General features: G+C 46.9%; 1 pseudogene; it reads right to left on the minus strand.

Annotated features, from left to right (window-relative positions):
* Positions 1-10863: 10863 nt before the first annotated feature.
* LOC112340889 lies at positions 10864-12888 on the minus strand (annotated as a pseudogene).
* Between the last annotated feature and the right edge of the window lie 682 nt (positions 12889-13570).

Here is a 13570-nt window from a genome sequence, read left to right on the forward strand (position 1 = left end):
CCTTCCTCAATTTGTTAAGAGATTTCAGTAGAGTATACAAGAGATAGTGGATACACAAATATTAAGCACTATATTGCTTTAGCACTTGGGTGAGCCAAGCTCCATAGTCCACAACAATTGCCTTATCTAGGCATTTGCTGCAAGCAGCAAATCCAACACTTATTTGCTAGGTAGTGGTCCATCTAGAAGGCATTCCAATGTCACTCTTGACACTCTAGTGAAGGACTAGAGCTTTTCTTACAAGCCAATGTGAAGGATAGGGGAAAACATTCACAATTAGTGTAGTGACAAAAAATTGTAAAGAATTAAAGAGAACAACTTGAGGACAACAATTTGAATTTAGATTTCTTAAGAGGTCACCCAACCCAGTATTATTCAAATCCAAAAACACTTAACCCCAAATATCCCAAAACCTTTAACCAATTGGAAAAGGGAGTGCACTTTTATTCATAGGCCCTTTCCCTTTATATTTGAATTTTATGGATCGTCTCTCAAGTTGTTCCCTTTGGTTGCTTACAATCCACTATGCTTTTTTGCAAGTTTATGCCCTCATTAACAAAAGTTGAGAGCCACAACTCTCTTGAGAGCCCCGCTCTCTTGACACCCTACCCCTCGAATCAAGCTCAGTCAGAGCAAAATGGATTTGTCAAATGTCAATCAATATATGGTGCAATTTCCTTATCCAACTAACAAAGTCAGATTAGAGACCCTCTTTAATACCAAATGTAAGTTCCTGAATTTAGACTTCCCGAGAGGCCATCTAACATAGTATTATTTAAACCGAAGGACATTTAACCCAAATATCTCAAGACCTTTAACCGATTGGAAAAGGGGGTGTATTCTTATTCATAGGCATTTTCCTTCTATATTTGAACTCTATAAATTATCTTTCAAATTGTTCTTTTTGGTTGCTTATATGGGATTTAAATATAAAGGAAAAATACCTATGAATAAAATTTAGTTAAGGGTATTGAAATACTTGGGGTTAAGTGTCCTTGGGTTTAAATAGTATTGGGTTGGATGATATTTCGGGAAGTCCAAACTTATAAGTTTACATTTGGTATTAGAGAAGGTCTCAAGTTTGACTCTATTGGTTGGCTAGGGGAATCGCACCATATGTTGATTGACATTTAGCAGTTCCAGTTTGGGTGACCTCTTGAGAAGTCCAAACTCAATCTTAAGAGCTTACATAAATGCTTTTGTGGGGCAATTGCTAAGGGCTTTGACTTTTAAGGCCCACTTAGTCAAGCTCCACTACAAGAAATAGTGGATGAAGAAATCTCAACATCAACATCAACATGAATTGCTACTTCAAATAAATGATCTTTGAAAAAAAATTAATCTCTTTAGGATTTCCTAGAGAAAACAAGAAAATGCCAGCATCACGAGATTGTGAGACATGAATTTCTAAGCCCCAAAATAGAGCCAAAAGAGTGCTATATGGTAGTGGTTGAAGAAGTCCAACAAACATAATATGTTTGGACTAAAATCTTTAACTTGGAAAGTTGAGAGCAGGAGTGAAACTCTGAAAAAAATGCTTAAGGAATGAACATGAAGCAATCAATGAATAAGTCTTTAAAAAGGGACACAAGAAGGACTAACACATGGAAGTGTTGAGATCAAGTCTAAAAAGGAATCTGAGATAGAGTCCAAGAAAGAGTCCGAGATAGAATCCGAGGAGTCTGAGATGGAGTTCGAAGAGTCCGGGAAGGAATCTAAGACAGGGACCAAGACCAAGACCAAGACTGAGACTAGAGCCAAGACCGGGCCCAAGTCCAAGTCTGAGTCCAAGGGTGAAAGGCCAACGCAATCATCTCCTAGACCCTAGGGGGTTTGGTGAGCTGCAAAAGTATAGTGTGAGACATAAATCCCTAAGCCCCAAAGTGGAGCCGAAAGGGTGCCACATGGTAGTGGCCAAAGCAAAAGCCAAATGAGCGTAATACTTTTGGACTAAAAGCTCCGACTTGAAGAGTCGAGAGTGGGAGTGGAACTCCTGTCGGAGTGCTCAAGGAATGAACATGAAGTGAGCAATAAAAGAGTCTCTAGAAAAGGGACACAAAAGGACCATTACATGACACGTGGTGGAGTCCGAGATGGAGTTTGAAATGGAGTCCAAGATGGAGTTCGAGATGGACCGAGATGGAGTCCAAGATGGACTGAGATGGAGTTTGAGATGGACCTGAGATGGAGTTTGAGATAGACCCGAGATGGAATCCGAGATGAACCTGAGATAGAATCCAAGATGGAGTCCGAGATGGACCGAGACGGAGTCTGAGGTGGAGTTCAAGATGGACCCGAGATGGAATCCAAGATGGAGTCCGAGAAGGACCTGAGATGGAGTCCAAGGTCGAGACCGAGACCGAGACTAGGACTAAGACCAAGACTGAGACTAGGACCATGACCGAGATTGAGACTAGGACCGAGACCGAGACCGGGACCGAGGCCGAGACCAAGGCCGAGCCCGAGACCAAGGCCGAGCCCGAGACCAAGGCCGAGGTTGAGACCAAGCTCGAGCTCAAGACCGAGCCCAAGCCCGAGACTAAGCCCAAGCCTGAGTCCGAGTCCAAGGGTGAAAGCCCAAAGTGTTCGTCTCCCAAACCCTGGGCGGTTTGGTGAGCTCCAAAAGTATAGTAGGGGGAGGACTCTAGTGGAGCCAATTTCACTAGGAAAGGCCAGTTTGGCCCAGGAAGGCTGTGCCCAAGTGTTGGGTGATGAGATAACCACTGGGAAGTCCAAGGCTAGAGTGAATATGAATTGACAAGCGGGGTAGCTTAGTGAAGTGTTCAAGAGCCGGCTTTAGTTCCCCTAGGAGATCAAATGGCCGATGCTCCCAGTTCAAGTGTGGGTGGCACTACCTACTTGGATACTTGGCATGGCTCAATAGAACCTCGCTCTAAGCCCATGGCTAAAGCACCAAAATGCGGAAGGTGGGGAGAGTACCCATAAAGCTCACATAATGCCACAGTGTTCCAAAATGTTGTCCCAAAGTCCCAGACTGTGAAAAGGAAGAAGAGCAATCCTTTAGTGCAGTGACTAAGGATATGGTCATATGGTGAGGAAGTCCCAAAGGATAATGGGACTTAGAGGTCGGGCCTGTGAGCCTTGTTCCAGTGGCAATGTTGACGAACATAGCCATGGACAGAAAGGGACTTGGTGGGGACTGAAAAAGGGATATTGGGGAAGGTTGTTCCCCATGTTTGTGGACATCCTAAGGATGCTAAGGAATGGATCTAGGATGACCACTCATGGACGGATGGCCTAGTTTTGAAGAGATAGGATTGTGATCCATATGGTATTGGACCACCAGTGCGGCAAAGGTGATGGGGCATGGCTTTAGTGTAATGGGCTGATATGCCCATGGTGTCAGGAATCCCCCAATTCTTGCCACATTCTTGACTCTCGCCGGATTCCTGACCTGCAGACCACATTCCTGACTCTCGAGACACTTCCCGATTCCTGAGTCTCGAGCCACATTCCTGATGATGATGTGGCGCCTCCTCAACCTCAACTATATTTAGGCCGTCCTCGATCCAAGAGTGGTGGAGCTTCATCAACCTATAGTATATATAGGTTAGCCTTGTTCCATTTCTCCACAATCTGAATCAACGCCAGTCTAAGGCTTCTTCTTTGTTTTCACTAGCTTTTTCTCTTTGTCTTTAGCATTTTCCAGCCTTGATCTTGTTGGGGGTCTTGACAGTTTGATTCAGATTGTGGTTTTTGCTTTTCTTTTAGCTCGTTTTGATTATTTGATTGCCTTTGTCTTTTTCCCCCTTTCTTTTCTTTCTTCTTGCCAATGGAGTCTCCAAGCCATCTTGATTTCTTTGCTGAAGTCCTTGCAAAAATCCAATCTGAGAATACCGAGCTGAAGGCGACCCTTCTTCGCATGCAGCAGGAGCTTGCTTCACTTTCGGCTCAAGGATCCAGCAAAGTTCCTGAACCGAAGGTGAGTTTCCCGGCAAAATTTTCAGGCAAGCGTTCGGAGCTTCGTGGATTTTTGAACCAAATGGAGCTGATCTTTGCACTTCAACATCGGCGGTACCCCACTCCCGAGTCTCAAATCGGCGCGATTGGGACGTTGCTTGAGGGTGCAGCTTTGTCATGGTTTTCTCCTCTTCTGGAGAAGAGCATGAAAGGGGTCGTGGTTCCGGAGCTAATGGATCTTCAATTGTTCAAAGAGAAGCTCGAAGCATGTTTTGGCGAGATGGATCGGGTTCGGGCTGCTACCACAAAGATGAGACGTCTCTCTCAGGGGTCTCGTCCTGCCTCGATCTACGCTGCAGAGTTCCAACTCCTTGCCTTGGACACTCAGTGGGATGAGCGGGCCCTGATTGACCAATTTTGTTTCGGCCTCAACAACGGTGTCAAGGATTTGTTGCTCACCATGGAGGATCCCAAGGACCTGTTGGATGCTATCAACAAAGCAGTTCGATGTGACAATCGTCTCTTTGAACGTCGTCAGGAAAGTCGCCACGCCGCTGTTTTTCTGTCCCAAACTCAGGAATCCCAGCTTGAGTCTTCGGGGCATACTCCTGAACCTACTGCTCTGGTTCCGATGGATATTTCTGGTACTCCCCGACTCATTAGAGGGAAGTTGAGTCCTGCTGAGAAGCAACGTCGAATATCTCATAATCTTTGCCTCTATTGTGCTGATCCTAATCACAAAGCAGCTGTATGTCCCAAGAAGCCTCCTCGACTGCTCGAGTTCACTCTGCCTCAAAGTCCACCTCTATTGCAGTCGGGAAACGACCCTGTCCAAACAGAGTAGGAGCTGTCTATTTGGACTCCCCGAATAAAAATCACTTTTCTTCTTTATCAAGCTCCTCACCACCTTTCATCAAAGCCACCACCAATTCCCGCAACTTCCGCGTCCCATGTCTCCTTTCTTTCACCGGACAATCAGGACTCAAGGCTATGGCGTTATTGGACTCGGGTGCAACTTCCTGCTTCATGGACACGGCCTTTGCTGCCCGACATCACGTTCCTCTTTCTCCTACCATACGGGATTTGAGGGTTGAAGGCATCGGCGGGCATTTTGTGTCTCCATCTTCTGGACTTAGGGAAACGTTGCCAGTTCGAGTACACATCGGGTCCACCGTCACCGATATTGCCTTCAACATCATCAACAGCAAGTCCTCCTCTGTGGTGCATGGTCTTCCTTGGTTCCAACTACATCAGCCTCAAATCTGTTGGAAGGAATTACAGCTCATCTCTCCCATGGCTTCCCCTACTGTTCATCGAGTCCGAATCAGGAAAAGTTCCCTAAACTCAAATTGGGGTTCTATTCCTGACTCTATAAAGTTTTCACCCTCTTCTTTTTCCTCTCTTCCATCTTACATTGGACCGTATCCTCATCTCATCATTCCATTTAGTCGTACGCCTCCTCCTATCTCCACAATCACTATGAAAGAACTCCTTCATGAAGAACCTCTTTTTCTTTTTGCTTTGCATGTTTTTCTTGTCAGTCTTCCTGAGAAGTATCATGATTTTGGGGATGTGTTTGACAAGAAAAAAGCTAGTGTACTGCCTGTTCATCGGCCTTATGATTGTCCCATTGATTTACAAGAAGGAGCGTCACCTCCGTGGGGGCCTATCTACGGGTTATCCCCGTCCGAGCTTAAGGCCCTCAAAGAGTACGTGGATGAGAACCTTGCCTCGGGCTACATTCAGCATTCGCAGTCCCCGGCTGGAGCGCCTGTCTTCTTTGTCAAGAAGAAGGATGGGAGCTTGCGGCTAGTCATCGACTACCGAGGTTTGAACAAGGTGACTGTTCGGAACCGTTATCCGCTGCCCTTGATCTCGGACCTGTTGGAACGTCTCGGCGGTGCTCGCTTCTTCACCAAGATCGACCTCCGTGGAGCATACAACCTGATCCGGATCCGGCCTGGTGATGAATGGAAGACTGTGTTCCGAACCCGCTATGGCCACTTCGAGTACACTGTCATGCCATTTGGCTTGACAAATGCTCCAGCAGTTTTCCAACACATGGCAAACGACGTCTTTCGGGAGTTTCTTGATCAGATGGTGATCGTCTACCTCGATGACATCCTCATCTACTCAAAAACTCAAGAGGAGCATGACAAACATGTACGCAAGGTGCTAGCGAAGCTGCGAGAACATAGCCTATACGTGAAGCTTGAGAAATGTTCCTTTGATCAGCAGTCTGTGGAGTTCCTTGGGTACATTGTCACTCCTGAGGGTATCACGATGGATCCTGCCAAAGTCAAGACTATTCTCTAATGGGAGCCTCCACAATCAATGTCGGACGTTCAGGTTTTCCTTGGCTTCGCCAACTTCTACCGCAAATTCATTGATCACTACTCTGACATTGTCCTTCCTCTCACACATCTCACTTGCAAGGATGTTCCCTTCTCTTGGTCTGCTGCTGCCCAGCAGGCCTTCGACACACTTAAGGCGGCCTTCAGTTCTGCTCCTGTCTTGATCCATGCTGATTCCTCACAACCTTTATTCATCGAGGCTGATGCCTCCGACTTTGCCATTGGTGCTGTGTTGTCTCAACTCGGAGCGGATCACGAACTTCATCCGGTCGCTTTCCATTCTCGGAAATTCCAGCCTGCGGAGATCAATTACGAAATCCACGACAAGGAGCTCCTTGCCATCGTGGATTCCTTTGGAGAGTGGCGCCGTTTCTTGGAGGGGGCGAGCCATCAAACAACAGTCTAGATGGATCACAAAAATCTCGAGTACTTTGCCACTTCCCGAGTTTTAAGCCGTCGTCAAGCAAGGTGGGCACAATTCCTAAGTCGGTTTGACTTTGTTATCAAGTACAGACCTGGAAAGTTTCAAGACCTTTCTGATGCTCTTTCAAGGCGCTCCTATCTCAGTCTCAGGCCTGGTAATCCTGCCTTCGATCAACAGGATCAAGTTATCCTCGGTCCTGATTGGCTTCAAGTTATGGCAATTTCCCTAGCCCCTCAGGACTCCTCCTTGATGGATGCAATCAGAAACGATCTTCAATCCGATGATCTCGCTAGCGACATTTTCCCCCATCTTCAGGCTGGACACCCAGTGACTCCCGACTGCCGGCGATTTGACGAGTTCGAGTTCTTAGATGGTTTATTGTACCGTGGGAAGCAGCTTTACGTTCCTGAAGGTGATGCTCGAAGGTTGGTCCTGATGGCGTGCCACGATAGCCTGACTGCTGGTCACTTCGGCATTGTGAAAACCTATGAGCTAGTTGCACGGGACTTTTGGTGGCCTCACATGGACGACTACATCAAAGCTTTTGTTACCTCCTGTGACACTTGTGCCCGGAATAAGGTACCTCGCCACCTTCCTTCAGGTTTGCTTTGTTCCCTTCCGGTCCCTTCAGGTCCTTGGGAATCTATCTCCATGGATTTCTTGAGTGATCTTCCGAGTTCTAGAGGCTTCAACAGCATTTTAGTCATGGTGGATCGCTTCACAAAGATGGCACACTTCTTGCCATGTACCAAGGAGTTTTCGGGCGAGGAAATGGCAAAACTGGTATTCAGGGAAATTTTCCGACTTCATGGGATTCCTACAGATGTGGTTTCGGATCGAGGGCCTCAGTTCATCTCTCATTTCTGGCAACGGTTTTTGCAGCTGCTTGGAGTGAAGGCCAACCTCTCTTCGGCATATCATCCTCAAACTGATGGGCAGTCCGAGCGAACGATTCAGACGTTGGAACAATTCTTGAGGTGCTTCATCAACTATCATCAGGATAACTGGTTCGATATCCTTCCTCTTGCTGAGTTCTCCTATAACAACTCTGTTCACTCCTCTCTTCGAGTTTCCCCCTTCTTTGCAAACTCTGGCCGAAATCCCCGATTCAATCTCTCACTTCCTTCTCCATCTGAATCCTCTCGTTCAAATCCCCGCTCTGAGGCATTTATCTCCAACCTCCAGGAAATCCACAACTCCATCTCCTTCCACCTCCATCGTGCTCAGGAATCTCATAAAACATTTGCCAATGTCCATCTTCAGGATTGTCCCCCTTACAATATCGGGGATAAAGTCTGGCTCCTCAGGCGAAATATCTCCACCACCAGACCCTGTCCAAAACTCGATTTCAAACGCCTTGGTCCTTTCCCTATCACTGCCATCATTAATCCTGTCACTTATCGCCTTGCACTTCCCTCCTCATATCAAATTCACCCCGTTTTTCACTCCTCTCTCCTTGAGCCTTATATTCCCAGTCCTATTCCAAATCGGGTCATTCCTCCGCCTCCACCAGTGCAGCTCGAGGATGGGTCTGAGTACGAGGTTCAGGACATCCTTGATTCCAAGATTTCACGGTCTAAACTCTACTATCTGGTGGACTGGAAGGGTTACGGACCTGAGGAACGCACTTAGGAACCTGTGGACAACCTGATTCATTCTCCTGACCTTGTTCAGGACTTCCACCGACGCTATCCTTCTCGTCCCAGTCCTCATTCTTTTTCTCCATCTCCCATCCCTCGCCGCTCATCTCATCCTCCTCTTCGTTCTCGTTCACATCCTCGTTCCACTCGTTCTTGAGGAGGGGGTGCTGTCAGGAATCCCCCAATTCTTGCCACATTCTTGACTCTCGCCGGATTCCTGACCTGCAGACCACATTCCTGACTCTCGAGACACTTCCCTATTCCTGACTCTCGAGACACTTCCCTATTCCTGACTCTCGAGACACTTCCCAATTCCCGAGTCTCGAGCCACATTCCTGATGATGATGTGGCGCCTCCTCGACCTCAGCTATATTTAGGCCGTCCTCGATCCAAGAGTGGTGGAGCTTCATCAACCTATAGTATATATAGGTTAGCCTTGTTCCATTTCTCCACAATCTGAATCAACGCCAGTCTAAGGCGTCTTCTTTGTTTTCACTAGCTTTTTCTCTTTGTCTTTAGCATTTTCCAGCCTTGATCTTGTTGGGGGTCTTGACACATGGTACCTTTGAGTGTTGGTCATAGGATTGGACACGTGGAGCACTTGGATCAAGTGCAAAGGTTGAGTAGTAGGGATGTCATTCTCGGGGCTAGCAAGCCCCAAGTTCGGAATAGGACTTATGGAGGTTGTGAGTGAGCTCTTCCAAATAATCGGAGGTGTGGTTAAGTGATTAAAGTGGAATGGAAAATTTAGTTGCTTACATATAGTAGAGGGAGGATTCTAGTGGAACAAATTTGGCCAGGAAAGTTCAATGTGAACAAAGAAGGCTATACCCACGTGATGGGTGATGATAGAACCATTGAGGAGTTCAAGGCTAGAATGAACATAGATGGACAGGTGGGGTAACTTAGTAAAGTGTTCAAGAGCCAATTTTAACTCCCCTGAGAGAGCAGATGGTTGGATGCTCCCAATCCAAGTGTGGGTGGCACTCCCTACTTGGATATCTAGTATGGTTCTTTGGAACCTTGCTTTAGCCACATGGCTAAAACATCTAGAAGTGGAAGGTGGGGAGATTACCTATAAGGCCTTTTGTTAAGCTGCGGTGTTTCAATAAATCATTCTAAAGTCTTGAATTGTGGAAAAGAAGAAGAGCAATCCTTTTGTGTAGTGATTAAGGATATGGTCACATGGCAAGAAAGTCCTAAAGGTCAATAGGACTTAGTGGTCAGGCCTTCAACCCTTGACCCAATGGTGGTGTTCGTAAGCACAGCTATAAATCGAAAGAGATTTAGTAAGGACCGAAGAAGGGATATTGGGGAAAAGTGTTCCTTATGTCTCTAGGCATCTTAAGAATGCCAAGGTGTGATCATGGGATGTCCACTCATGGATAGATGGCTCAGTCTTTGGGAGATAAAACTATGGTACAGGTGGTCTTGGACTACCTATGGAACAAAAGTGAATGGATATAGCCTTAATATAATAGGCTAATATATCAATGGTACCTTTGGGTGTTTATTATAGGATTGAAAACATAAAGCACTTAGACCAAGTGCAAAGACAAAGTGGCATAAATGCTATTCATGGGATTAGCATGTTCCCGAAGTCGAGAATAAAACTTATGAAGGTTCTGCTCCAAGTGGTCAATTATATGGTTAAGTTGCTAAAGTAGAATAGAAAATTTTGTTGTTTACAATTTGGTATCGGAGTTGTTCTTTATTCTGACTCTTATTGGTGGTTAAATATATCACCACTTGATATCAGCATCAGAAGGTCCCAAGATTGAGTCTATCCTTAAGAAGTAACATGTCGAAAAGGCATGACTCTCCACTTGAGTTTGTATATGAACATGTATGCAATGTGGTGGATAAAAAGAGGTGGGAAATATAATTTATACAATATAAGTGTTGGGCCTATTTGCAAACCACATAGTCTGGATCACATACTCAAGGACAAACAAGGTTCTTCTTGCTGACAGCTGATTCTACTGCGAGTCTAAAGTTTATGTTGTGAGAATAACGATCCATGGAAACAAGAGTGTTTTGGAGGTCTGTGGTAGTCCATGTGGCAGAAGTACTCACTCAAATCCCTTGCAGGTGACTGGCGTGCCTAGAGTGCTGCCCATTGTCCATGCGCAAAGCGTTACCCAAAGTTCAAAGAGCATAGCGGCCCCAAGATTATACCTGCTATACAGGCCTGAGCCAAGCCAAGTGCTATGACCAAGCGGGACTCGTGGCAAAGGTTGGGATATAGAAGCACACATCCCTCCAATGTTTCACTCTCTCATTTGCTAGGCCGGGCCGAATTGCTCTCACTCTGCACAGTGAGGAATGGAATCCATTTTACTCTTGAGTGAAAAGTACATAGTTTTTAAATTTACACTCTCAATCAATTTCGACATGAAGACCTCGATGAAGCCCCACTTACTCTGCACCGTCTTTGTTGCAGATAACATCCCTGGCTTCATATGCCGCTAACAGTGGTTGTAGCCAGGCCTCGCAGGCTTTCGAGAAGATGGCATGGACGTGGTTTCAGGCAAGTGTGTTACCATGATGTTCTCCCAAACTTTTCAAAGCTTTATTTACATTGAGGAACCTCGCAACCAAGAGCTTGCAATCGCCCAACAATCCATCTCTCTCACCTGGAGCAACACATACAAGAGTATGGCACAAACACATCCCACTGCGAGATTGGATGCCTGCGAGATGGCAATGCAGCAGTCCCTCCTACTAGTTTGATCTGGGCACGCCATCGCCAGCTCCACCCCGGAGAAGAGCAGCAAGATCCCCAGCAGTCCCACTGGAAAAGCTGGCAGAATTCTCACCAGTGAGCCCCCCAAGAGAAGCCCCAGCACAAGCTTGCCACCGCTACCCCACTCGTGGCTCCGAAACGATACTGCCCGGCCAGTCCTCCAGCGCCATGGCAAACCAGGAGAGCTCCAAACCAGCAGCCCACCAAGTTCATGAGCCCCACGCTCACCGAGACTTTGGTCGGAGTCACGGCGTCCTTCTTGGCCGGGAAGAGATCGCTCAAGAGCTTGCAAACCGCCACCACCGAGTTGAGGATAGTGAGAGGGAGCTGCGGGATGGCAGCTCTCACAAACCGTCTTCCAGTCGTGGGAAGAGATTCGAGTGATCCGTGGCATGGCCGGGCCAAACTGGAGCTCCTTGAGAATGTGTGGCCTCCTCACGAATGCAGGATGATCCCGAGCACGAACACTGCCAAGGCAGCCGGGATCCTCTGGAAAAACTTCACGAGCTTTGACAATCTCGCTTGATGTTCTTCACGGTGCTCTTCATGATCATTGTGATGACGATCACCTTCACTGTTCGTCACAAAGTACTCGTAGCCCTCGCCGGATCCATTCACCAGCACGATGAATGCGAAGCAAATCACTGCGAGGAGAATTCCATCCAAGCCCAGCTGTGGTCGATCACCCATTGCCTTGTCCCTTGATCCTTCATCACGTACTTGACAGCCTTGACCGCGAAAGAGCCCATGCACAAGCTGGATGCCACGAACCACCGGCAATGGCACGATCCAAGCCACGACCTGTGATCAAGCCCATGGTTCCAAGCACAAACACGATCACAGACACAGTGATCCCCGCGGCCATGATCTCATCCACACTGAGATGCTTGGATTCGGTGAAGGCCACCGCCGCGATGGATTTCATGGGCTGGACAGGCATTGGCACGCCAAAGAGCACGCTGGTGAGAACGTTGTAGATGCCCGTGGCGATGAGAGACCAAGATCCATGCCATTGACGAGAGCTACAGCCATGACGATCGGGATGAATGTGCCCAGGTCGCCCAGCGAGCCGCTGAGCTCCTGCCATGGCCGCCTGCACTGGAGATTGCTGCGCAGCCCTGTGCCATCACTGCGCCACTGACCTCCAAGAACCCTAAATTTATATAGTCGGCTCTTGTATTTTACCAAGCGACCATTGGAAATGAGCAAAGAATTTTCTCTTTAATCATACATGATGATCTGTCAAAGAATACCCTCTTTAATCACGAGGACACAGAATCTACACTCACACTAGTTTCAAACAAAATTGCTACTATTTGCTAGTAGAATTCCTAGAATCTACACTTAAAGCTTGTTCTAGCACAACACCATGAGATCTTTGTCCTCAATTTCTAGACTTTGCTCCCAGCAAGCACATCCAATCCACTGAAACTGGCTTGTAAGGCATGCTCCTCACAAGTTCCTCGGCCTCTTCCACACACCCAGCTCGCCCCAAGCAATCCACCATGCAGCAGTAACCTTGCCTCGATCCTTGGTAGTGGCGAGATGCCCTTCTTGGGCGTGCGCCAAGAACATAATGACCCACAAGTGGCAATCACGTCGCTCCATGGAGTCAAACACTGCTAGCGCGCGCTGGATCTTGCCCAGCTTGCCATACCGAAGGATGATGAGATTGGAGAGGTAGTAGCAATCGCCAGGCAGCATTTGCTTCTGGGCGATCTCGATCCGGGAATGGGCATCGATCGCCTGCAAGGAATTGGTCGCGGAAGTGATGAGATCCACACACTCGGACTTGGACAGCATCAGTTTCTCTCGACACCGAAGCTAGCCTCTCACGAGATTAGAGAGAAGGGAGAGATTAGGGAAATTCTCGATGGCATCCTTCCAAAGTAGCGCTTCCCGGATCCCCTAGCTTGGTTTGTTCATTCTAGTGAGCCAACCCATTGCAAAGAGCTTTTCCTAGCTGCCTTCAAACAGTTTCCTTAGGCACTATAGATAGGAATAGAAATAAAGTGTGTAACTTGTGAACCTTAAAGTGAAATAAAAATGACATTACAAATATGGCAATAGCTAAGCAAACATCTAAACGCAGTTTTGCAAGTGTTTGGGGAGCAATCTTGTTTGAACATTTACCCCAAAGATGAATTGGCAAGTAAGATTACTCACCTAGACACCTAAAGTAGTAAGAAACAAATGCATATAAATGAATAGCATGAGGCCTCATGCCAAGAAAATGACTTCATCCCTCCATAATACCTTAATCCAATCTACAAATAGATGGTCCAACCTCACACAAAAACATTAGTGTGAGGCCTCACACCAAGAAAAAAGGCCCACCCACCTCCTTTAGCTTAGTTTCTCGACACCAATCTCTCTTGCATGCATGTTTATTGCATAAGTGAATAAGATTGTCATCAAGAAACTGAGATAAATATCACAAGCAATCTAAGTGTGAGGCCTCATACTAGTAATCTTCATCAACACA

Source organism: Selaginella moellendorffii, unplaced genomic scaffold (genome assembly GCF_000143415.4).
Source record: "Selaginella moellendorffii unplaced genomic scaffold, v1.0 SELMOscaffold_72, whole genome shotgun sequence".
In the NCBI taxonomy this organism is placed as follows: domain Eukaryota; kingdom Viridiplantae; phylum Streptophyta; class Lycopodiopsida; order Selaginellales; family Selaginellaceae; genus Selaginella; species Selaginella moellendorffii.